The sequence below is a fragment of the Pleurodeles waltl genome, chromosome 3_1, assembly GCF_031143425.1.
Source record: "Pleurodeles waltl isolate 20211129_DDA chromosome 3_1, aPleWal1.hap1.20221129, whole genome shotgun sequence".
NCBI classification, from domain to species: Eukaryota; Metazoa; Chordata; class Amphibia; order Caudata; family Salamandridae; genus Pleurodeles; species Pleurodeles waltl.
Window position 1 is genome coordinate 1,771,072,999 of NC_090440.1, and position 27,129 is coordinate 1,771,100,127.

The 27,129-nt window shown below is 44.5% G+C and overlaps 1 protein-coding gene across 9 annotated transcripts in view; it reads right to left on the reverse strand.

The window, feature by feature from the left end:
- Window positions 1-27,129, reverse strand: part of FTCDNL1 (formiminotransferase cyclodeaminase N-terminal like) — a 534,412-nt gene that overhangs the window by 283,319 nt on the left and 223,964 nt on the right. The window lies entirely within an intron of this gene.

The following is a 27,129-nucleotide window of genomic DNA, read 5'->3' on the forward strand; positions in this document are numbered from 1 at the left end:
TTGCACTCAATTCAGTTGCAATTTAAGGAATAGAAGATAAAAATAAATGACAATACATTTTCCTGCCGTTTACCATTTGATCGTGCATATAATTACTTACAGTGCCTCTCAATATGAAACCGCCTAAGATCCTAGCTGAGAATGCCTGTCCTCTAAAGTGACGGTGTGCGTGTTGAACCTCGACCTGTTACAAGCTTTATGTTTAGTGCCTAAAAACGTCTATACCCCCTCACTCCTGGCATGCGTTCACTTGTCACTAACTGGTTACTGTGGAAATCGTTATGAAGACGCATACATTCCTAGCTAAAAATACCAATCCTCTAAAGTGACCTTGTGCTTATTATACCTAAAACTTTTTAAAAGAGCCTGTTTTTAACGTCGTGATTTTTTTTGTATCTTGCCAACAAATTCCTGTCTGGTGTTAAGTTGCTTGAGATGCTCTCAAGTGCCTATTCTCTAAAGTGACTGTGTACTTACTGTACCTAGGACTTAGAGCTTATGTTTGGCGCCTGGTAGTGTAAATTCACCTGTGTGCCCAACCATTCATATTTTTGATGGGCCATGCCAAACTCCAGACGGATCAGACTAGTGGGCCAGCATTTTGGTAACATGAAGATGCTTTTGTACTCTTAACACTGGGTTTCTTCCAACATCCCATCCATTTGGCCGGGTACGCTTGTTGCCCATGCACTGCAATTGCCAATAGTTTGGTTTTTATGACCTTCCTGATGCGTACCATGGTTGGACTACATAGTTTCCCCTGAAGTTTGCATAGAGTGTAAATAGTCAATTGTGAGTCTGACTTCTTCTTAAGGTGTGTATATGACTTCCCTGTGTCACTGAGCCATGCCACCAGGTAGTTGTACATTTTCCCAGGACCCAGTCTCCACCCGAGTACGGCCTTTTTTACATAGGCTTCAAAAACCACCACTTTGGTATTGTTTGGGTTGGCCACTAGGTCGTTGCTTTCATTTTAGATATTTAAAGCATCCAACCCCCTTTGTAGACTTATTTTAGTGTGGTCAAATATCACCCAATCGTCCACGTACTGCAATAAAAGCACCTTTTGCTGCCCAATTTTCGGGGTGCCCAAATTTGCTTTTTGAAAGGCCTTGCTCAATTCAGCCATATATAAGTAAAGCGTTGGGACTAACGCTCAGCCCTGTTTTAGTACCCAGTCAGTACTGAGTTTTTTGAGAGACCATCTCCCCAGCCAATTTTATTCTTATGAAGGTTCTTCTATATAGTGAGATGACTGCGTTCAAGAGTCTGTCCAGGATCTTCCATTGTTTCAACTTTTTCCATAACTTATTGCGGGAGACCCCACTGAATGCAGCCGAATAATCCACAAAGCATGCAAACACCACCATGCCATTTTTTGTGTTTGCTTGCTGTGCTATATAGGATAAAGTGACTATGTTGTCAAATTTTGAGCCACCTTTGCGGAATCCAGTTGTGTATAAGCGTGATATGTCTTTTTCCTCAATCCATCTGGTTAATTCTGCTAGCAGAGTGCTGTTTTATGTTCTCCCTTCTATTTCCAGCAAGGCAATTTAAAAAAAAAAATTTTATAACATACTTTATTGTTTTCAAGGCACGTCATACAGTACTATTCATTAGCATTAATTCATTAGCATTTGTGATCAAATACAACATATATTGTTATACATTAGCATTTGTGTCATACAATGTTTCGTAGATGTGCATTATTGTTAGCTAACACGTTATATAATCTCCTGACGCCAATTGTAATCTTTACTTCTGTGTGAATTCTGAACATTTAACATTACTAATCAACTTTTAACTACTAACTAGCCGTCTTCGCTATGTGTTGGTAGGGGTCTTCTGCTTCTATACCATGAGTTATCACCTTCTGTATTCGCCTCCTTGCATGCACAACATCTATACTATTGGGAGATTTAGCCATTTCTATTGTATGTGTTAGGTGATCTATTATTTAAAGGTCACTTCAGTTTTTGATGATTTAGTGGCGTTCGTCATTTTGACTATTTTCTTTACTCAGTGTCACAAAGGTGTCTACCAGCTCATCCCATTCTTGGGCTATGGGGCAACTTCTAACTCCTGCACTCTCCTCCAGTCTAAGGGCGGCACCTTCCGCTTTTCCCCATTCTGTCACCTCTGTACCCCATTGTGTCACTGTGGGTGCTATTGTGGGTTTCCAGCGTCTTGTCAGCAGACGCTTTGCTAGTATAAGTGCTAGGTTTATCAGTCTTGGAAGCACTTTCCTTTTTTTGGAGCACAGGAGCATACCAAGCATACACACTTCTACTGTACAGTATATGGCGTTTCCTGCTAGTTTGTTTAATATGGTGGTTATTCTCATCCAGTATTCGGTTATGCCTGGACAGCTCCAAAGTATATGTAACAGCCTGCTTCTTCCATCTTGCATCTGGGACATGCCGAAGCCACCTCTGGATATAGTATATGTAACTTGTGTGGAGTGAGATACGCTCTGTGTAGTTCTGGCATATTGGATAAACTTAAATGTTGTATTTCGTGATATTTGACTAGGATATTTTAGTATGGTAGCCCATTCTTCTTCAGATAGCTCTCTCTCTATGTCTGTTTCCCATTTAATTTTGAACGCCGTCAGGGGCTGTGACAAGTGGGTTCTCAGTCCTTTGTAGAGCCATTTTATCAAGTGTTTACCTTGACCTATAATGTGTATAGTATGTACAAGAGCATGCGTGGGAGGTTCTATGCTATCCGGGGCCCATTACTTTTTAACATAATGTGTGATATTAGCGTGTAGGAGAAAGAGCGATGATGACAGGGTATGTTCATGTATATAATTGCCATGTGTAAGCAAGCGTTGGTCTTTAAACAGTGAACCAACTGTGTCTATGCCCCCCTACATCCAGCTTTATAGTTGTGCGCAGGTTAATATGCCCGCATCTACTGGTAGGCCTAACAGCGGTATATTAGGAGAGTAGGGGATCGCATTAGATGTGTATCGGAGCGACAATTTCCAATATTGCAGGGCTATATTTAATAAAAGTGGTGTGTGCTCCGGGGTTGGGGCTCCGGGGCATAACAAAGAATGTATGATGCCTCTATCCAGCATATGTTGGTTAAATTCTACTTCATGCAAATTTCGGCCGACCTGCCAGTACGTCAGCCATTGAAGTTGAATTGCCACACAGTAGGCATTAAAGTCTGGTGCACCCATGCCTCCTTGGTTTACAGGCATCAATAGCTTATTCAATGCCTCCCTTTCCCCCATAAAGTTCCAGTAACATAGAGTGAAGTGCTTTGAAGTAAGTTTCTGGTACCTTCACTGGTAAGTTCGTAAAGTAGTATAAGAGCCGGGGCAGCATTACCATCTTGGCCAATGCCAGTCTACCTGCAATCGAAATTGGTAATGTTATCCAGAACTGGATCTGCGGCTTAAGTGCGGTCATGGCTCTTTTTAAGTTACCCTCTAGTAGATCTGTCGGGGTACAATACACCTGGATACCAAGGTACCGGAATGTATCTGCCGCCACTTGTAACTGCCGATCACCAAATTGTATTGTAGTACCTCTATCCAATCCATAGAAGGAGAATGCTATAGATTTATCAAAGTTTATGGCCAATCCGGACAATGGTGTGAACTTCTGGAATATATACGCAACTGTAGCAGGGTTTTGTCCGAGATCTTTTATATATAATATAATGTCGTCAGCATATAGTGAAACTACATGTTTTGTATTTTCTATGTCAATTCTCCATGATCTACCATCTTGTCTCAACATCTGCGCCGGGGGTTCTATCGCTAGGACAAACCGCAACGGGGATAAAGGACAGCCCTGTCTAGTACCCCTATACACGTGGTAGGAATGGGAAATAATTTGCCCCGTGCACGCTCTAGCTGTCGGTGCTGCATACAAGAGGCGTATCCACTGTATATAGGCTGGAGGGGCCCGGAACTTCTCCAGGACCATTAACATGTAGTCCCAATTTAAGGAGTCAAAAGCTTGGCGTAGATCTAATGAGAGACATCCCGCTCGTGGGAACCTCCCTGCAGCTGCGTCCATCACATGATACAATCTTCGGATATTTAGGGATGTGCTCCTGGCCAGTACAAATCCGCATTGATCTGTGTGTATGAGACTGCCTATGTAATTGAGGAGTCTTTGTGCCAGTATCTTCGCTAATATTTTATATTCCGTGTTTACTAAGGATAGTGGTCTGTAGGATGAAATATCGGTTGCATCTTTGCCGGGTTTCAAGAGGGATGTCACTAATGATTGCCTGGTCGTGTCTGGGAGATGCCCTGTTCTTAATGATGCCTGGTATAATTGTTCTAAGTGTGGAGCAGGTTGTGTACTGTATAGCGAATAGAATTCAGCTGGGAGAACATCTGATCCTGGTGTTTCATTGCGTGCCATGGTTTTGATGAATTTCGTATCTCTCCCTGCGTTACTTGTGTGCCCAGTTCTTGTCTGGCCGCTTCGTTGAGTGTCGGTAGTTCAACATTAGCCAGAAAGGAGTCAATTTCTGCCCTCTCTATTACTGGTGGGGCGGAGTATAGTGCAATGTAGTAGTCTAAGAATGCTGTGTTAATGCCAAATTGTGTAGTTATATTATCTTGCTGCAGGGTGTTGACATGAAGTATGGAAGAGGGAGCTACTTCTTCTCTTATGAGGCGTGCCAGGACTGGTCCTGCCTTGTATCCTTCTCTATGTACACGTTCTCTGTATCTAGCATAGTTACATTTCCTCAATCTCTCGACGAGTTGTGCATGCTAGGTTCTGAGTTCTTGTAATTTTTGAGCTTTGGGGGGTTGCAATATTGCCTCGTTTTCCAATATGCCTGGCTGATCTTCCACCTGTTTGAGTTCTCTTACCAGTGTTTTCCACACTCCTGATATTGCTCCCACTATTACACCCTGCATCACCACTTTGAACGCCTCCCATTCTACCAGTGGGGAGGACGCCGAGCCTGTGTTATTGTGAAAGAATGTTTTGGTTGCCTGTGCTATCTCTTCCCTCAGGGTAATATCGTCTAAAATCGATGGCTGCAATCGCCATGTGGGGATAGGCGTAGACGCCCGACCCCACAGCAAGGTTAACTCTAAGGGGTTATGGTCTGATAGTGTCTTCCCTAGGTATGTGGTCTTAATCATCTGTGCCTGTAGTGAGGTTGTACAAACAATACGGTCTAGTCTCATGTGTACTTTGTGCAGGTGCGAGTAAAAGGAATACTCTGTTATGCCATCATTTTTAGCCCACTGCACATCTGTTAGGGACCAGCCCTGCAGCCATTTCCTTAGCGCGTCTGCCTGCCTCTGTGCATTAGTTCCGGACAGTGGCAGGGTGGTACGGTCCACAGCAACATCTAGTACTGCATTGAAGTCCCCTCCCACCAACCAGGGGATATATGCCCACTGTATCAATGCCCTCGACAGGCGTTCCAGAAAGACGTCTTGTCCACTATTTGGAGCATAAATGCTACCTAGTACTATGGGTTTCCCGTCCAGATTACCCCTAGCCAAGGCGAACCTGCCCTCATCATCTATTTTGGTATTGATTACCTCAAAAGGTACTCCAGCCCATATCCACACAGCTGCCCCACGTGCAAACGCAGAGTATGATGTGTGTAAGAATTGGCCTCGCCATTTTTTTCGTCACTTTGTGAGTGGTGGGTGATGAGTTTCCTGCAAGTAAGCAATATGCGCTTTTCGGCGATTTAATTGAGCCCAGATTCTGTGCCGTTTTTGAATAGATCCCATCCCCCTTACATTCCAAGTGCTAATGTTATATTCATGTTGTGCTGCCATACGGAGGCATTAACATAACTGTCGCTTCTCTGACCCATTTCAGCCTATATTCCCTTCGGAACAGTGTATAAGATGTATTTGCGGATGTCAGTCTTTGGAAATAATAAACAGTTCTAAACATAAGTTAAAATACTAGGTAAAGCCTAAACCAGCTCTGCCAAACTTTCATATAATACATAACCTGTGTACTAAAACAAAAGCAAACGAATGTTTGTATTGTGTCGTTTTGACCTTCCAAAGCCTGCTGTGGTGTCGGGCCTGCTTTTTTTCTCATCAGTTGTGCTTTGTTGCGCTTGTCTCTACGGGGTTGATAGTGCTGTCTCGATAAAAGGAAGTCATCTCGTTCTTCAGCCTTTGAATGTGGAAAGTTTTCATCGAGCCAGGCACACACCAAGTCAGGTGTTTCAAAGCAATGCGTTTTTTGATTACATGTAACTCGTAATCTAGCCAGGAATAACAGGGCATATATTATTCCCTCTGCGGGCAATCTTTGTTTTACTGACTGAAAAGACGCTCTTCGTTTCTGGACCGTCAGAGTGTAATCTGAATATAGTGAAATTTGGGTGTTGTCCACTATAATAGGGTCTAACTCTCTCGCCACCTGCAATATAATATCCCTATCTCTGTAGTTCAGTATCCTTGCTATCAAGGGGTGCGCTGGTGCTCCTGGTGGGGGTTCTCTCCACTGTGAAGTGCACCGACAGTCGGTCCATAACTATTGACTTCAGCCAGTCTTCTACGTACCGCGCTGAGTCTTTTCCTTCTTTGCCCTCCGAGAATCCAATTATGCGGATATTATTGCGTCTCGAGCGCCCTTCTGCATCTTCGATTCTTTCTTGTAGAACTTCCACTTGCTGTTGAAGTCGTTCAGTGGCGGTTCTATTTTCCTTGTGGGCCGGGAGAATTTCTGAGACATATGACTCTGTCTGTTTTATTCTATCTGATAGCTTCTTGTGATCATCTTTCAGGAAACTCAGTTCTGTTGTGATAGCGCCCAGTCTGTGCTCTATTGCCTGCCGAGAGTCTTTGATTTCTTGCAGGATGATGTCTAGTTTGTCCACATGTTCTTTTGCTGAGGACACCGGGATTAGGCCTTCGGGGGTCGATGTCTCCCCATCTTTCATTTGTTTGCCTTTTGTACGGCCCATGACTTGGTTTCTCTGCGGAATTATCTTCCCTGTGATTCAAAGCCTCTGAATGTGTAGTTGATGCAATAGGAAGTTTGCGCCAGTTGTTTTTACTGGTTCAACACGTGTTGCTTACTATCGAGTACCTACGTTATGTATTGGTACACTGCAAGGTAGTCGGAGTTTAGTTATTTCAGCATTATTTAGTATTTAGTCTGGGGTACATTCAGGGTGGAACTGTGCCTTGCGTGCAGATTCTACTTTTTGGCGCTCACTGTCTGCTAGATATTTAGCTGGAATTCTTTTATTGCTGTGTCTATTAAATGTCTTTGATCCACATGTTCCAGCAGGGCACTATTTCTTTGTGCACTCTATGCCCCAAGTGTGCTGTCCCTACCTTACCGCCGAGTGGCTGTACCAAGCCTCTCGGTAATCTGCGCACTGCGGCCTACGTCGCCATCCAGTGCGACAATTCGTTCAATTCCTACGCCACCTCACACTTTTCTAAGGGTATGCCTCCAGTTGTTCAATCTGCTGCTACATTCACTGCTGTTCCTCCCTTCCCGGCCCTTTCCGAGGGCTGGTTAGTCAACGCACACGTTTCCGAGTTTCGTGCCCTGCACACTTTACTACTTGGGGGGAAAGGAGGGGGAGAGTGGGACGCTTAAACCTCCGACGCAGCCGAGCACACACCCAGCTCCCGGTTTCTGGTTTTGTCACTGTGTCACCCCCCTCTCACCGTCGCGTGGCCTCGATCCTGGCCGTGTCCCATTCCCATTCTCCTCTCTGTGCTGCGTGCCCAGTTGTCCTCCAGCTCTCCCCACAGCGTTGCATCTTTGACAGGAATCTTCGGATGCGCTCCCAGGATCCTCTGCCTCTTCCCCGTTCTGTAATCGGCTGTTTGGCTGTGACTTGCCCCAATTTTTACCGGATTTCAGCCTCTTGGCGAGCCCGTCGGGAGCCCCCTGATTAAGCGACCGCCATCTTGGGCGGTTAGCCACGCCTCCCCTTCCAGCAAGACAATTCATCTGTAATGTTTTGGGTCCGTATTACCACCTTTCTTAAATATTGGCTGTAAAAAAAGAGCATCGTCATGAGTCCAGGACATCTGTTGTAGCCTGCATTCTGTGTACAGGGTGGATAGAGTTTCTGCCCAGTAAGCCAGCTCCTCCATAAACATACTGCCCGGGAGGTCATTGGGGCCAGGTTCCCCATCCTTTCTTATCTTTTTTATGATTTTTCTGACTGCCGGCTCACACTGCGCTTTACCGCCTTTATCCGCAGAAGACTCAGCATCACTGTTTACTCTAGCAATGAGAAGTTCAATCTTATTACCTTGCTGTGTCTCGTCTGGCTTTTCTGTGTGTATTTTTGGTATGTAAGCTAGCCATGTTTCTGCGGTCAGACCTTCAGTAGAAGCAGAGGGACACAGGCGTACCTGGACGCAGACACATCTGAGGGGAACCTCTAAGAGAGAAATTCAAGACATTTTTCTCACTCTTCCTGCCACAGTTCAACAGACACATCAACATTTAGAGATGTTTTTGATTAATCATTCCTTAAAAGCATTTCACATTTAACTGGTATAGAGTCACTAATGTATTTCTACAGCTATGATTCATATTCATCTCCTCATCTACAACATACGCAAATTCTTCTAACATGTGATTTTGGTCAACATCACTCAATTCTCCGGCATATCCTTTTCCTTTTCAGAAAGAAGCATCCCTCTGCAGGTCAACTTGCTCTAATCACCATTCTAAATCAAAAGAACACACATACCTTTTTCTGCAGGTTACCGTGCTAGTCTCCACCAAGTACATTACCTGTCTCAAAGGAAGGAGCACTTCAGCAACCTACAGTCAGTATTCCAAACACTTTGGAAAAGAAAATACCCCTCATACCCATACAGAACATTCACTGCCTGGGTGTATAATTTAATTCCTCCTCATTTCCTCCCAGGACCAGAGCAGAAGAACAAACACATTCCAACACCGGCGCAGTCTATTAAGGTCTCCCATTTCTGCTGATGCTGCCACACTAAATCACATGAGTCTATTCCATGTCTCGCCCTACTACTACAATGAGGACTACACTGGACTCACAGACAAGTCCATGGCCAAACTGCACAGAGTGCAAACCTCTTAGCATGCCTCAGGGACTCATGGACCAGGTAGGGCACAAAAACATTTGGGTGTGTCTTCATGGCAGTCTAACTGCATCCTTCACTCGAATTTGGGGATCAGCTGAAATTAGACACAATTTCTTAACTTCAATATTCTCTATAGACATAGATGCAACTTAAGATTCACAACGACAGAGTAAGACTCAGGTGAAGTTAGTAGGTCAGATCAGTTAAAGGTTTTACAATCAAACTTTATAATTTTTCGGGTTCTCAAAATCCTCCATGAGGGCAAGACAGAAGCTTGAAATTGTGAGGCTCTCCCAAACTCAGGTATGTTGTTGTCAAGTTCCTGCTGAAAACTTAAGTTTTTGTTGTAAAAGCTCAGATCAGGAAACAGTTGGATTTTTTAATGCAGCAGTTCCCAACCTGTGGTCACGGACCCCCATGGGCCGTGACACATGTCCATGGGGTCTGCAGGCCTGGGTCGGCAGTAAGGCACTTCTGCAGCTGGGGCCTAGAACAAAACACCTCCATGTTTTTTTACTTATTATTACTTCATTTGTGCAGCAATAAAAAAAATTCTAGCTATTGTGTCAAGAATTATCGATTCTATTAAGTACACAGAGGCGAGGATTATGCTTTCTCTTTCTTTACTGAAATATTACAGCAGTCAATCAACGTTAATTAAACAGAAAAACTGCCTTTCCCAACACTCCTTGTAGTCCATAGCATGCCAAATCCCGGACCTGGTCTCCTATAAATGTCTCTGCATCCTTAGACCTTCCTCTTTCTTTGCAATAATAAATCTAAGACAACCTGATATCCACGAACTGGACTCTCCAAAGTCCAAACAAGGAACAACAAACTGTAGCCAGTGGCTGAACTGGGGCGACCATGCATCCCTTGTTGTCCGATCCCATGAACGAAAGAACATGCACTAATAAACTGGTAATCACCATTCAATACATGGGTGGGTATCAAATAAAATACATGAGAACAGCAGATCATGCATAGACATCAATTTTACCATGTATAATCACATAATTGTTGCAATAAACATCATGAAAAAATAACCTCCGGATATGGGTGGGATAGTCCTCGCCTCTGTGTCCTTAACAGAATTGAAAATTCTTGACGCAATAGCTAGAATTTTTTTTATTCTATGTCAGGACCGGAGGCTTCGGATTATGCTAGTTCAAGCTGATCCACCACTGTAGATGCCACATCAACAATAGGTTTATGATAAAAAAAATCTTAAACGTAGTGTCAGAATACCAATCTGTGGCAGCATAATATTCTCAAAAAAAGTATTGGAAGCCACTGAATGTGCTCCAAATGTGGTAATATCTATACCAGTTTCTCCCAATAACCATTTGAAGCATCTGGTCAAAGTAGCTGAAGACACCAGAGCAACAGGACTCTGAAGAGAAATCAGCAATTGGCCTCACACATCGCTGCAATTCTCTCGAGTACAATCCAGGGCTCGAACGACAGACACCCTCCGACAGGAAATGAGACACAAAAGAACAGTAAGTTTGGCCAACAACTGTTTACGAGAGAGATCTTCGTCACATGGCCAGTTTCTCATAAAATGCAAAACAATATCTACGTTCCATTAAGTTGTATACTTAGGCTGAGGGGGTCTGAGCATTCGGATGCCTCACAAACGTTTACAAAGTAAAGGATGTTCGCCCACTGGTTTACCCTCGATATGAGGATGTCCTGCAGAAACAGCTGATCTAAAATTATTAACAGTCCTATACGCTAGGCCTTGGGTTGCTAAACCTGAAAGAAAATTGACCATCATGCTAACGTTGGCCCCCATGGGATCAATACCCTGTTCACTGCACTAATCCACCCATTGTTTCCAAGAGGATTCATAACGTTTATGGGTGGAAGGCGCCCAAGATTGGGATAAGGAGAACATAGCATCTTTTGAAATCCCTGGCACTTGCCAGCATCTCCAGAAAGTCTCTAAGCTATGAGAATCAAGAGTTCTTGTAATACTAGAGGATGAGGGAGATCCCACATATCTAGAAGCAGGGATGGGAAGGAGGGAAGTAGCACCGGAGGAGCACACAACAACAACATCGCTACCGGAAACCATGACTGAGCTTTCTAGGGAGGAGGTCACTAAAATGATTTCAGCTGTCTGCCTCATCACATGAGAGAGTACTCGCTGAATCACAGCGAACGGAGGAAAAGCGTAAAGAAGTCCCAGGGACCAATCCTGGAGAAACACATCCAACCCCAGAGCTAATGGATCCGGTCTCCAACTGTAAAACTATAGAACTTGAGCACTGAGCTGAGATGCAAAGAGCTCTGTCGAGCATTCGCCCCATCGACTTTTCAGACTGTGAAAGACAGACTGATGGAGTTTCCAGTCACTGCCATCCCTCAAAAAATGATAGTTCCATCTGCCACCACATTTGAACGTCCTGGAATGTATTCCACTGTCACTAATATTTGATGCTGGAGACAAAAGTGCCAAAACTTCTTGCCAATCTCCTCCAGGACCCATAATCCGGTTCTTCCTAGGCGACTGATATATCTCACCACCGAAGGACGGAGAACTCGTACCACTGGTTTCTCCAGTGAAATTGAAGAAAACATTGATGCAGGGCAAAAACTGTAACCGTTAAGTAAGCGTCTTTGAGACCTAACCAAACAAGCCAATCTCTGTCCTGTAAAAGATCTCTTAAGAGATGGATGCCCTCCATTTTGAACTAACCGGTAACCCCCACCTTTGTTCTGCACCAAAAAGATGGTGCTGAAAAAAAAACTACCGGATGGGGAACTGTCGCAACTATTGGGTGTTTGCGAAGAAGAGAAGCAATTTTGTTGTCTCTGAAACTGCTCTCTGTTTGGGAAAAACAAAGTGGAAGAGGAACAACCTCCTGTATGGGAGGAGAGCAAAACTCCACTCTGTAACCTTGAACCATCTGCAGGACCCAAGGATCCTGAGAACCGCACTCCCAAGCAGATAGATGCCATTTCAGCCCCCCCCCAGAATAACTTCTGAAAAGGGAATTATTCTCACCTGATGCTGTGGCATCTGTGGCGTTGAAACCACCTTGATTCCCACCTCTGTAGGCGCGACCACGTCCTCTCCTGGACCGGGAAGGGTAGAATCCTGCTGCAGCCTGGTAGGAGCCGCAACCTCTCTGGGTATACTCTGAAGAGGCCTAATAGAAGCCTCGGCCTGACACTCGGCCTCAATAGCGTCCGGCCCTGGTAAAAAGGCCCCTGCTAAACATTTGCTTCATAGAAGTTTGAGCCTTGTCCAGGGCTGAAAAGGTGGAGACATATTTGCCCAGGTCTTTGACAAATTTCTCCCCAAAAAGTAGAGCATTCCCAAGGGTACATGGTTCCGATGGGGCCAGCTCTGCCAGCTTAGGATCTATTCTCATTAAGAATGATTTTCGCCGTTCTGTGGATATGGCGCAATTTGCATTGCCCAGGAGGCATATTGCCCTCTGTGCCCATTCCAAAATGGCTTCGGGATCTAACGGTGTACTGGAGTCTTTTGCCTGTACTGCCAACTCAGGGATCTTGGTAATGGGCCCTGATATGTCGAGGAGCTCGTCTTGGCAGCCTCTCCAGGCCAGATTCAAACCTTTCTTTGGGGCTTTAGTGAATTTTTTGAGGAACGTGGCCACACTCAGGTCCCGTTTCAGGGCATCCGCCACTTTGTCAAGTAGAGAAGGGCGAGGACATTCGGAGCGTAAGGTGTTGCGTACATCTTTATTAAAGCTTTTACGCAGCTGTTCTTGCACATACTGAAACAATTCCATACATGGTACCCACTCTGTAGACCTCGGGTGTATGATGTCTTCCGGGTCTTTTGAGAAATAAATTCAGACATGGTATGACAGCTCTTAGTAGGCTGTTTGGGTTCCGCTTCCGCATGGTCAGAGTTGGAAGTGTGTGAGGCAGAGGAATGGGATGCCTCAGCACGAGGAACTGCAGAGGTTGGAAAGAACTCAGACTAATCTAAAGTGGACCCAGTACCATACTTGTGATCTTTAAGGACCGAAGTAGCCATTAGGGGGAAAATCTCTGCTAAGGAAATAGGTCCCACTGTGGCTCTCGGGGCAACTCCCACATCAGACAACTGATTTTCTCTAATCAGCGACACAGGGGGGTCGCCCCATCAATTCTCTTTAACCAAACCTCACTAGAGGATGAGTAAAAGGCTTCAAAGCTTTTAACTAGATACAGAGTCCTGTACATGGTGACCCAGAGCCTGTACTAGTCTCTCCTCCATCTGATGCTCATAGGGCATCTCCGTCTCATCCTGGTAATATTCGTCCTCTTCTGCACAATACACCATGCTTGGAATAGCTAGAGGAGTGAAGGAGTTCAACTCGGGGAGAGGGAGAGGGGGGGGGAAATTATTCCAGCAGTTTAATAGAGGAGAAAAACACCTAATCCAATGAGAGATAATATCTCTCAAATCGGCTAGAATCAAAAGTGGAGGGAACACCTGCTCAAATTTCCCCTAGGCTAAAGCCGAATAACGTTTTTGCGCCCCCTCAGCCGATCCAGGGGGTGAAATGCGTCAGAATTCACGAAGCGCAGCACATAAGACGATCTCTGCCTGTAATCACGGTCAGAGATCGTCTTGTGCATGCACAAGCATGAACATAGAAAGAGGACACTGTCCTCTGTGTTCGGCACTCGCCCGGCTCCTCTGGGTGCCAGTAAATCTCGCATGAAAACTTAACACTGCAACGGAGTGCTCTGATTTCACGGGTGCTCTGAAAGCAATGAAGTGAAGCACGTCAGTGCTTGCCTTGGCCGACTCAACCCTTTTATGTAAAATCAGTCGTCGAGCAAGCGCAACGGCATGCAAGTGGAACAAAGTAACCGCTCCTATAGGGAAGCGCCGTTCAAACCCCCGCTCCATGGCCGTAGATGAAAATAGCACAATTAAATGTATACAATACTGTACAGGTTTCGATAAAGGAAGGGAGAACTTACGTCTGGCTGCAAGCAGCACAGAAAGAGGAAGGACTAAGGAGGCAGAGACATTTATTGGAGACCAGGCCTGGGATTGGGCATGTTATGGAATACAAGGAGTGCTGGGAGACGTGTTTTTTCTGTTTAATTAACGTTGATTGGCTGTTGTAATACTTCAGTAAAGAAAGAGAAAGCATAATCCAAAGCCTCCGGTCCTGACATAGAATTTAAAAAACACTCCAAAAATCCTTGAACATCTAGCAGCCCTCGGCAAAAAAAAAAAAGCATCAAGATAACTCTGGTGATTAATGTATCTGCTGGAGAGAGATGGGAGTTTTCCAAGTGGCAGTTTTGACTTATCTAAGGTAGCAAAGATAGTTAATATGCCTACTGCAAAGAACAGTATTTTATATGCACAGCACAGTGGGTGACTACTTTTGCCACAGATATTCTTTTGTCACTGTGTAGTTCATAAGTTACTACCGTAATCTAGAACAGTGAGCTAAGAACTGCCATTAAAGAGCTGCATGCAAACTGCATGGCACAATTAAAAAATTATATTTTTTCCCTAGTCTCATTATCCTTATGCAGCAAAAAATGTTTGCTTGCAAAGAAATACATTATTATATTTAAAGTCAACACTAGCTACTGTGTTATATTCTGAATCCAGAGTTTGTGCTTCTCAAAACCAACCACTCTTAGAAAATGCCTACCAGTGTGAATAGCATCTGAATCTTACACCTTGTAGTCCCATGTAAAATGCTCCGACACCCTACACTGGTATGAGAGGTGCTTTAAAACAAATGAATTACATGTGACAGAGAGGCACTTGTGGTTTTACTACCTTTCCCCACCAAATATTATTGTGAAAATGCTTTCTTAGAAATCGCTTAGGAAATGTATAATCAGACTTGAGGATTAAGCTTTCCTAAATAAACCAAACACTGAAAAGTTAGTTGCTGAGATGCAGAGCCAATCTTCCCATTAAAATGTTTTAATTTTTGCATATTTTTTTCAATATAAAGTACTTATATCTTTAGGGATTAGAGTATTTGTTTGGTGTGTACTTGCCTGTGTATTTTTTACTAATTACTTTTTTAATGTTTGAAATTTAAATTGTACAAATTGCTTGGGGGTCTCCGGCTTCCAGTACTGATTCAGTAGGGGTCTTCAGGAGTCAAAAGGTTGAGAACCACTGTTTTAATGGCTAGATAAGTCTACTGCTTCATCTAGGTCTCATGTTTTATCTTTTTGACAATATATTTTTAGGTTCTCAATATCTTCTAGTGAGGCACAGCTGAACACTATAGTTGTGCACAGCCCCAAAAAGGTTGGATACATTTCATGTGAGCCTTTTTGTTTTAGGGAATAAGCTACAAGCAGGACAAACCTAAAAATCTCTCCACTGACATTATTTAGGGGTCACCAGGGGTTGCAGCTGTGACCCCTGGCTTGCCCTTTGCTACCGCTGGCACTGCCTTTGCAACCCCTGGCCTCAGAGGTGCAAAATTCAGTGCATATTCACTATTAGTGTAATAAAAAATGGAGTACACTTAGCTGGAATATTTCCCTCAATGGCAGCTGAGGTAAGTAAAAATGCTTTTAAATGTATGCTGTGTGTGGCTGTGGGTGAGAGTGTGTTTATGTGAGAGTATATGTAAGTATGATTTTTTGTATATGTGTAAGTAGGTGTGTGTGAGTGATAGTAGAGGTCAAAGGGCATGTGTTGTCACTTCTGCTACCCTTGGCATTTCAGTGAATTGACATCCATGAATTTCTCCTGATGGAAGCGCACGCTCCCAAATGTAACCTCAGCTCCATGACCAGAGCTAAAAAAATGACTAAGGGCCTAATTTACGTCTTGGCGGAGGGAATACTCTATCACAAAATGTAACGAATATCCACCCCACCTTATTACAATCTCCATAGGACATCATAGGATCATAATAAGGCGGACGGGATATCTGTCATGTTTGTGACATGGTATTACCCTCCACCAAGATCTAATTGAGGACCTACGTCCCAAAGGTTTTTTGATGCAATAAAAGTTGCTCCTTGTCTCTGAGATAGCTCCCTACTCCTCAGGGCACGTTTACAGGTACTGTTCTCTCTCAGTCAAGGTTTCCCTCAAGGTCTGCTGCAGTCTACTTATAACTAGCCAGCTGGAAATTCTTTAGAGCAGGGATTGTTCCTGCAGTTTGTATCACTGTAGCATTGACCAAGAGGTCATCTAGATGACTCTTGGAGAACAGTCCCTATCCCTGGGTGCCAGTTGGAATCAGGAATCTTTCAATTATATATTTCCAGCCATCAAGCAGAATTTTCTTTTTCCTTCAAACGTTATTTCATGATTTTAAATGTTTTAAGGAGGTGTGGTGAGGTACCATTCTTATTATATGCAATAACCAATGACTGGAGAATTCCTTACACCCAAATCATAGTGACTTCCCTACAGAACCCCAACTTTATCTTCAGCACTTCCTCTCTGCCTTAACTATCATCATTTCCTCACAGATTCCCTCCTTCAAGATAGGAAAGGCCCCTATACATGTACTACAACCCGTCTTTACTCCTGCTGTGGGTAAAGACAATGTCTGACAGGGTTCTTGGGGTGAATGGTTTCTGTTCCTGAAATCTCCCAATTTAGGATTTCTACTTAAAAGAAAGAGCTGTTGTGGCAGCCCTCTGTGTTGCAATATGCTCCTGTACATATGCAGTTGACTCATTACTTATAATTAGTCAGCATTTACACCACTTCAGTCTTCCTACTTCTAGAGGCAAGGCAAGTATTCACGCCTAATCTAGGATGCTATTTGTAATCACATATCTAGTATGTCCCACTTTTGTAAATTAAGCACCCATCCATGTGGTCTTAAAAAAGCACACTTAGAATTGGCAAATGTAAAAACTGCAGCCCAGTTAGAGCAGAATGGTGTGCTATAGTGTTACACACTTTTGGTAAACTTGTAGGTGGTGTAAATGCACACTGCAGTCTACACATGACATTTACCTTCCACGCCAGTGGGGCATTTTGTGTCTCAAATTACCTTGACCTTACCAGAAAGTCTAATAAGCTATTTGGATGTAACCAGTTTCAATGTACATATCTAGGGACAGAGCATTAAATGGCAGAGCTACAGTGCACAGAGTCAAAACACCAGAACAATGGTGATAGCCACATAAAAATGTAAATTGATAAACCTAATATAGCTGGGCTTGTTCTGCCAGCACTGTTGTTTGGAGTGCGCTCTAACAACGCAATTTCATTTTGGAAAATGAAATTCAATTAGCTGTGGTTAGATTAACGCTCAACTAAATTGTATCAGAGATATCAATAATGGTGAACACCCTTTTTGGGAGCTACAATGAGGAATAGGTAAGCCATATGAATATCTCACTTACTTAGTCTTCAATGCACATCCCTTACAGGACTCTCCTCAGCGACTATTTGTGGCACGAGGCTTTAGTGCAGCCATTTTTCTTTCAAGTCCATGTACTCTAGTTTTTGTGCCTGCAATGTTCAAGGCCAGTCCCTCAATGTGGGTTTCCACTGCAGGTATTCTAAGACCTATACCACTTGTGGCAGCACTCTGGTGTTTTAGAAGACCTATCAACAGTGCATTCCCTTGACTTAAGTAGGATACCCAGTGATCCTCCTCTTTTTCCTGCACCTCAAACCAATATCCTGCATCGTTCTATGTCCTAACAGTGAAAAAGATGCTTCTTCCCCAAGCCATTTCCACCATGTGAGGGCCCGCCACCAACTAATCCATTTACGCCGACAGCAGTATGACTTAGGATGCCAGCAAGGCCATTGTGTGAAACCGTCCCTAATGTCCCCTCATTGGTCAACAGCACTGTGCACCCTCTATCGCACACCCAGGAGATATTCAAACGGCAGCCCTCACGTTACTGGTTCACGACAGAAGAGTCCAAGCATCATGCTCTGGACCCCAGTTGCCCCAGTCTGCATTTTTGTATAAAACATGTACAAAGGCCACCTATTTTATTGGTGACAGAGCTGTCTGAGTGCTTGTACTCCAGTCACCATCTTGGAAATGTACTGTGGGACCAAGCTCCCAGGGCACTATGTTTTGGCCTGGGGTGAAAGACTGAAAATAAAAATGGTCAGTTCGTGCCAGTCAAATTCAGAAGCAGCAATCCGGGTGCCCTCAGGCCATCTCAGCTCTACTTCCCCTCCACAGCATGGAAAGGGAGTCCTGCTGAAACCGCAATGCAAACAGTCCTCTTAGCTCAAGGTGCACCTTTAAAAAAAAGTAATATGCTCTGAGATAAGATAACAAGCGAAAGACAGAATGGAAGTAAGGCAGGTGGGCAGTTAAAGAAGAGACCACTGTCTGGGATGGTAGGCAAAGTTAGAGAAAAAGACCACAGCTGCCAAGTTTCCCAGGTCTATGGGTGACTAGTTGGGACTATCTATTTTATATGTGTTTAGGCTCCCTCCTACAAAACCCTTATCCAGAAGACACTACAGAGAAATATTTGCAATCTCCTTGGACCATCCTTGAGTCAGCCTTCTGAGGCGTGGGCTGTCTTCATGCCTTATGTTTTTGGATGTGATGGATGGTGAAAGATCAACAATTCAAAAGGCAATAAGTTTAAAGTATACGAATACACCGGCCATACCCAATTCCCCAAAAATGCAAGTTTATTACCCAGGAGCCATAAAATGTTTTTAGAAAAATTGCATCGAAGAAGTCAAAGAAAACAGCTTTAACCATTTTCATTTAAGTCAAAGAGACCAACCTTTATCGCAGAAGCCTATGGAAATGAATGTCATTCTAAAAGGTGCAACTGCAGTCAGAAAAATGTCAAGTGGCAAGGGCATAAGTCCGAACGACTTACAAGGGTACATGAAAGTAGGAGTTCTGTTGGTTAGCCACAGTTATTCCCATGACTAAGGGCCTGATTATGACCTTGACAGATGGGCTACTCCGTCACAAAAGTGACGGCTGTCCCGTCCGCCGTATTACAAGTTCCATTATGTCCTATGGAACATATAAAAAGGCAGGTGGGATATCCAACACTTTTGTGACGGAGCAGCCGATCCCCCCCAGGTCGTAATCAGGCCCTAAGTGTTTATGGTGTGCAACCAAACTGACCAATTAAGTCTCCACAAGGTAAAATAGCCTAATTTGAAAGTGGTGTTGAAGAGGGGGGTAAGTGCAGACAAAAGCTACTCATGAGAAAAGGTCCTTCATGTGGGCCCATACAGAGTGTGTATTCATCCGATGGCTTAGACGGCTTCCCTCTGTCCGTTTTTAAATGTCTTGCATGCAATGTCTTGAAAAAGACATGCTGTATCTATTTTGTGGGCTTATAACCCTCTTATCACTTCCCATTTACTGACACTATCGTTTCTCTATTTTTTGTTCTCCCCATTTGTCAAGGGCATGCATACGTCATGCCTTTTCCGGTGTTTAGTCCTCCCCGAGAGCACCGGCCAAGTCCTTTAAACCTACACAGCAGCCATTTTTTACCCATTGTTTCAGAACTACTTTATTATTTTTTTAATGCCCGACCGGTGTTGCCACACATTAGGAGTGCTCAAGTTTTACTTATCGTCAAGCGCAGATTTTTTTTTTTTTTTTTTAATCCAGTACCGCTGCTTGGCACCTGTAAGATCCATGGCTGCTCTCACAAGGGCTGCAGCCACCGTTTCCTCGTCCTGTGCCGGCCACAACATGAAGCCTCCGGCGATGTCCCCTCCCATCGTCCCAGCTCTGCACCTCTGCAGGGCTGCAGCCAGCAAGATTACTGCTGTCGCTCAGTTTGGATGGCAGTTCAAAGCCACATACACGGTGTGGACGATGGTGGGCAAGATGTTCTTCAAAGGGGTGAGTTGCCATCTCCATTCTGATGAGCAGCAGAGAGATGGCAAACTGCTATGATTTCTGAAGTTTGTTATTCCAGAAGCTGGGAGCATAGACGGTTTCCTTTTTGCGCTATGTTACTTTTAATGTGATATCCATTCGTTTGTATTACGATTTCTTTTACATTGTCGCAAGGCGTTGTCAAAATAGGTCTTTTGGGTCTTTGATAGGTGACAATTTGATACTGTACATACTGATGCTGAGTCAGCCCTGCTGGGATTCAATCCTGCATGAGGCACAGAGATCATAACAGCGTGTACCTGACCCGCTGAGCTATCTTGCAGAATTGCAGTGTCACCCTTTAAGGCGCTCTGCGCAACATTCTGTCTGCTGCTCTGTTTCAGCAGTGAAAAACATCAGAAAGAACTGAACCTTCTCCCTCTTGTTCTTCATAGGTTTTTCATTTTACTATTATACCAATACTTTAATAGGAAGCATTGCACTTGTTTCAATCGCTTTAGAGTTTTCAAAGGACCTATTTAACTGTATAGCTACACAAAAGACCGCTTCGGCGTCAAATTCATTGACATAGCCTCCTTGCAACTCTACCGATTCTTCGATCTCCTAGATTGTACAGCTACCAGCACTCTAGGCTTCTTCGCCAAGGGACTACCAAGAACAGTACCTTGATAGTTCTGGTGGTAAATCAGGAAGGTGGCTTACACAGCTCTAGTAGGCAGTCAGTTGAGAGGACTTTAAAAGGGAGCACAACTTCTCGGTCTGAGTCACAGGAGTTTCTTCTTGATCCAAAAACATTGGAAACGTCGTAGGTACTGCCTGGCATTTTTATAGGTGAAAGCCCTATAATAGGTATGCAAATCCAAGAGACAAGGGCTCAATTTATGCCGTTTCCCTAAACTTGCATACATCCTATTCCAAAGCTGTGTGTATTGCTCAAAGAACTGATTTTAGTCTAGTAACCTCAAATCCACACTTCCTCAAAGTTCTAAAATTACACAGAATTTCACTCCCAGTCAAAATCCTTCGTTCACCCACTCTAATACCTCAATAGCAGGACCGTTTGTCAGCAAAGTGCAAAATAGGGCCTCGTCAAATGTGCTTGGCCCAGTGGTGTGGGCTGGTACCCAAAAGAACAAAGACTCAGCCATCTGGGATAGTGTGCACCTTGGTGGATCTTCCATGTGTAACTCCGAGTCAGGATTTTCCCAGGGAATGAAGATAGGGATGGGTGGGCTGTTTCTGAACTGTCCCAGCCTGATCAATGTGTACTGCCTGATTGTGAAAGTAGCAATATAATCCTCTTTATCGAATATATTTTTGGGAAAAATATCTAAACAGTATGATTTCTGTTTTAGGATTTTTTTTTATTAAAACAGTCTATACGTTCCAAAAATGGTGCAGATATGAGATTAAACAGCGTTGATAACTAGAAAGTAATGTTTAATGCAGGGGATCATATTAACCAATGTGAGTATGATTGTTTTTGAACATTTGCAATTCTAGAGGGCATCTAGTTTGTTATAACACAAGCAACCTTAAATTGAAAATGCGTGAGCTTGCAACTTAGAGAGGGCTGGCGAACAGAGCAACTCTCAAATGTCATTCTCACCTCCTCCTAACATCAAAACTCACCACTTTTCAAATATGTGTTCTGGCAAGAGAGGAAATGTATCTCACTTCAATGGCCGTTGCATACATGGTTTGGGGAACTCTTTTCTGTCCCTTGCTTAAAGTGGTTGAACACCCTAATGTGTGTGTGTGTTTTGTGACCCTGGTTGTTCCTGCAGCTCTGGACATAGCATACAGCTCACCACAAACCAGTAGCACCTAAAACACACTGAGGTCAAGGTTAATCCGGCACAATGTCTGTCACTTCTCGCATGCAGTAACTTCATTCAGTCACAGTATTTAGGCGTGTTAACGTTGGGATATGCAAGGAAAGACTACTGACGGTAGCTAGAACAGCAACCTGGACGGAGAGAGCAGGCAATAGTGCATAGTGTACAGTGAATAATAAGAGGACTTATTATTTACTCTTTAGTATAGGAGCTGTAAACTGCGCGAACACCATAAGGTATCCTGGCGCTGAAGTTAACTACAAAAACACAAACTTCAGCCCTCCACCAGAGCATAAGGGACATGTCTTGATTTTCCTCCTCAATTCCAGATAATGCGAGGTTTATCTCAGCTCCAGCCGTAGAGCAGTCCATTCAGTATCGACTTGGAAAGCAAAAGCCCTACCACCTTGATTACATTTCATAATATCTTGTAACTTTATAAGGAATGCCCCAGAAGAACATACGTTCCTAGAAGGCACATACAAGGTGAACATTTGTTTGATAAAAAGAGGAACTCTATCATGGAGAGCATTAAAATGCAGAGACTTTAAAAAAAGGTGTGCTTGAAGCCAGGATGCCAAATGACGTGTAAGGATAAGTTACTTACCTGTAAATCCTAGTTCTCTTCCAGGGGTATCCTCATCAAAGTCATAAACATTGAATATTCCCGCCCTTGTGCGGGGACCCCGGAGCATATATATATAAAATACATACATATTATCATGTGTAAAACAGCAATGCAGGCTATAATCATAAATAGGCTAAAATGCTTTATTTCTATGCAAGTTTTTTTTTTTTTTTTTTTTTTTATATTATAAAATCACAATAGATCATAAATATCTACCTAAGCCCCAAAAACTGGACTTAGGGAAGTAAACAGCAGTAAATAGCAGAGAAAAATAGAAAAAAAACACATTGAAAAACAATGAAGCATTCTTAGCCAATAGGCTGCATGCAGGTTAACACAGGAGAACCATAAAAACTTTGACACCGTGCCTTTAAGACCCTGAGCACCTCCAGTATCCCACCATGCCTCAGGGGTGAAGGGAAGGTGACAGTTGGTTCACAGTTAGGTCAGTACTTTTTTACGGTGACAATCTGTGTAACTGATCAGAAAGATAATCTGTCCTGCACTTCTAGGAGACTTGAGTCCGGGGAGGAGGGTGGGTTGTTTATGACTTTGATGAGGATACCCCTGGAAGAGAACTAGGATTTACAGGTAAGTAACTTATCCTTCTCTTCCAGGGGATCCTCATCAATAGTCATAAACATTGAATAGATTAGCAAGCCCATCCCTAAACTCTGCGGACTGTCTGAAAGAAGTGCAGGAAAGAATACATATTCATGCAAATAGATTTCTAAGAGAGGCCTGCCCCACCTGGGCATCCGCTCTTGCATCCGAGTCTAAACAGTAATGCTTAGTAAAGGTATGCACAGACTTCCATGTAGCAGCCTTACAAATCTCGGAAATTGGTACATTGTTAAGGAGGGCAGCAGTAGCCGCTTTTCCCCTTGTGGAATGCGCTTTTGGCCTAGCCAGTAATTGCTTATTAGCCAGTTGGTAAGTGTTAACAATACAAGACACAATCCATCTTGATATCGTTCGTTTAGACGCTGCCTCTCCTGTTCTTAAATGACCATAATTCAGAAACAAATGGTTAGAATGTCTAATCGGTTTTGTTTTGTCCAAATAGAATTTCAGCACTCTTTTCAAGTCTAAAGAATGCAATGCTTTCTCAGCCGGAGTCTCCGGATTGGGAAAGAAAGTCGGTAAAGATATAGTCTGATTGATATGGAATTCTGACACCACCTTCGGAAGGAAAGATGGGTGAGTTCGCAGAACCACTCTATTATCGTGAAAAACCGTGTACGGTTCTCTGCAAGACAGAGCCTGAATTTCGCTGACCCTCCTCGCTGAAGTAATGGCCACCAAAAAAGCCGTCTTCCACGTAAGGTGCTGTAAAGAGGCCTTGTGGATAGGTTCAAAGGGAGGGCCCATAAGTTTTGACAGGACTACATTCAGTTCCCATGGAGGAGAAGGTCTCCGAATGGGAGGAAAAACCTTTTTCAAGCCTTCTAAGAAATCCTTGACTACAGGTATCGTAAAGAAGGATTCCTGAGAAGGTGACTTACGATACGCTGTAATTGCAGACAAATGAACCTTAATAGAAGATACCTGCAGACCAGACTTCGCCAGATGAAGCAAATAGGACAGTATGACATCCTCCTGAGCTCGTATGGGATTTATACCTTGTTGAGAGCACCAGATGTAAAATCTCTTCCACTTAAAAGCGTAAGAACGCCGCGTGGAAGGTCGTTTTGACTCTTTCAAGATGTTCATGCACTCCTGTGAGAGCCCTAGGTGCCCATACTGTAGGAATTCAGGAGCCATGCTGTCAAGCTCAGAGAGGGAAGGTTGGGATGTAGGATTCTGCCTTCCATTCTGCTCAGGAGATCCGGTCTGCACGGCAACCTCCTGTGAAGTTTTTCCGATAAGTTGAGTAGATCCGTGTACCAGAATTGGCGGGGCCATTGTGGCGCTATCAGAATCATTCTGGTTCTGGAGTTGTAAAGTTTGTTGATTACTGCCGGTATGAGGGGAATCGGTGGAAAGGCGTAGAGAAATATCCCTGACCAGTTGATCAACAGGGCATTCCCTTGAGATCCCGGGCGGCAGAACCTGGATGCGAAGTCTGGGCATTTCTTGTTTGCTTCGTCTGCAAAGAGATCCAACTGGGGTCGACCCCATTGACCGAAGATGTCCTCGACGAATTCGTCGTGTAGGACCCAGTCGTGCGCGTCTTCTAGATGTCTGCTCAGGAAATCTGCCTCTACGTTTTGCTGACCTGGCAGGTGTATCGCTGTGATAGACATTCCCCTGGCCAGAAGCCAATGCCATATCGTTTGGGACTCTCGAGACAGAGGTAGTGATCTTGTTCCCCCCTGCTTGTTCAGGTAATACATTGTGGTTGTACTGTCTGTCTGAATTAGGAGAGATTTCCCCTGAACCAATGGAGAGAAAGATTTGAGAGCCAGATGGACCGCTCTGAGCTCCAGTAGATTTATGTGATAGCTCTTTTCCTTGTCGGACCACAGACCCTGAGCTTGGAAGGAACCCAGATGAGCACCCCAACCCTGAAGAGACGCATCCGTTACCAGAGTGTCGGCTGGAATTGTCTGGTGAAACGGAGAACCTATCGACAGGTGAGGTCTGTGCATCCACCATTGTAGTGATTGAAAAGCCGCTGCTGGTAGTCGTACTCTGTCCTCCCAGCGACCAGTCTTTTGGCTCCAGTTGTTCTCTAATGCCTCCTGAAGGGGCCTCATGTGTAGCCTGGCATTCGGGACAATGAAGATGCATGAAGCCATGGAGCCCAGAAGCGATGTCACCTGACGAGCAGTAGGTGCATCGGCTGTTAATAGTTGTTGACACTTCCTGTGGATTGATAAAAGTCGTTCCTCCGAAGGATACACTCTGTGTTTAGTATAGCTCCCAGGTAGTGGAGGTTTTGTGTTGGAATCAAGGTTGACTTGTTGTGGTTGATTTGAAGACCTAGAGACTCGAAAGTTCTTAGTACAATGTCTCGATGTTTTCTCGCCTGATCCGGAGAGGAAGCCTTCAATAGCCAGTCGTCCAGGTAGGGGTAGACGAATATTTTTTGCCTTCGAAGATGTGCCGCTACCACTGCTACACATTTTGAAAAGACTCGGGGTGCAGACTTCAGGCCGAATGGTAGGACTCTGAATTGGTAGTGCTGTGACGCTATCTGGAAACGTAAGAATTTCCGATGTTTGGATGCTATTGGGATGTGAAAATATGCATCGTGTAGGTCGATGGAGCACATCCAGTCTCCCTGATGCAGTTGCGGAACAATCTGGTGAAGGGCTAGCATCCTGAACTTCTGTTTTCTTATGTACTTGTTCAGGAGCCGTAAGTCCAGAATTGGCCTGAAGATGCCCTGTTGACCTTTTTTCGCCACCAGAAAGTAACGGGAGTACACCCCTTTTCCTTTTTGTGCCGGAGGAACCTTTTCTACAGCTTTCTTTTGTAGGAGTGCAAGAACTTCCTTGTGTAGCAGGCTGAGATGAGAAGGAAAACATCTTGCTGGCGGCAAGTGTGGCGGAGGTTTTTTGAAAAGGAGAGAATAGCCATGTTCGACAATATTGAGCACCCATTTGTCTCTTGTGATGGAGTGCCACTCGTGAAGATGATGCGTAATACTTTCCCCCACCGGAGTGGTGCACAGTGCTGAGGGAAGCAATGCTTTATTGCTTTGTTGGTGTCTTTGCTGTAGACTGTTGAGGTCTACTTGCCCCTCGGTCTCTTGTGGGTCTACATGCCTGAAACAGGGGACGTCCCCGTCGTTGTTGTGGCCTCTGAGACCAGTGAGGGGTTTGAACCCTCTGCTGGAATGGTCGTCTGTCGTACGGCCTGTACCTCCGCCTGAAGTCTTTCTTACGTTCCAGGCCCACTGCCCTCATAGTGTCCACCTCCGTTTTCATTCGGGCCATCTCTTCATCCGCGTGGGTACCGAACAACGAATTCCCGCTGAATGGGAGGTTTAAAATGCGTTGCTGTGCTTCCTGTTTCAGACCTGTGAGCCGTAGCCAGGAAGACCTCCTAGCGCAGATTCCGTGTGCATACCCATGCGCAGCCAAATCCGCCCCGTCCGCCGCCGTGCTGATGACCTGGTTAGATACTAGGCCCCCTTCCTGCAAGATTTCCTGGAAGTCCTGTCTATCTTCCCTGGGCAACTTTTCTGTAAATCTGTGGAGTGAGTCCCACAGAGAGCGGTCATATCTGCCCAGAAGTGCTGAGGCGCTGGAGACCTTCATAGCAGATGCCGCCGTACCGCACATCTTTCTCCCCAGGGAGTCTAGGTGTCTGCTCTCCTTATCCGGGGGGACTGTGGAAGATGATGCCACAGAGTGTGTTTTTCTGGCTGCGGCTAAGATAACAGAGTCCGGTGGCGGATCCTTCCGCAGGAATAAAGGATCTTGCTCCGGAGCTTTGTACTTCTTTTGAATCCTAGCCGGGGCAGACTTGAGAGTGGCTGGAGTCAGAAAGGTGTCCATAGTAGGTTGTAGCAAACCTGGTACTAGTGGCAGCAGTTTTCTCGAGACTGATCTGTGTTGTAGGGTTTCAAAGATAACTGAGGATGAGGTGGCCGGCTCCGGTACCTCAATATTTAGTTTCTGCGCTCCCCTTAAAAGAACCTCATTAAAAGTGGTGATATCATCCACCGGTGAGATCCTAGCAGGTGGCGAATCTGTCAGTGTGGGGGAGTAGCGCCCAACCGACGATCCTGAAGAAGACCAAGAAGGTGATCTTCTGTGTGGTGTTCGCGACCTGGTTCTCCTTCGGGAACGAGACCTGCTACGAGAAGCTGTAGCAGAGTGTGCAGGTCTTGTGGTCGGCTGACGAGAAGCAGAACGAGCC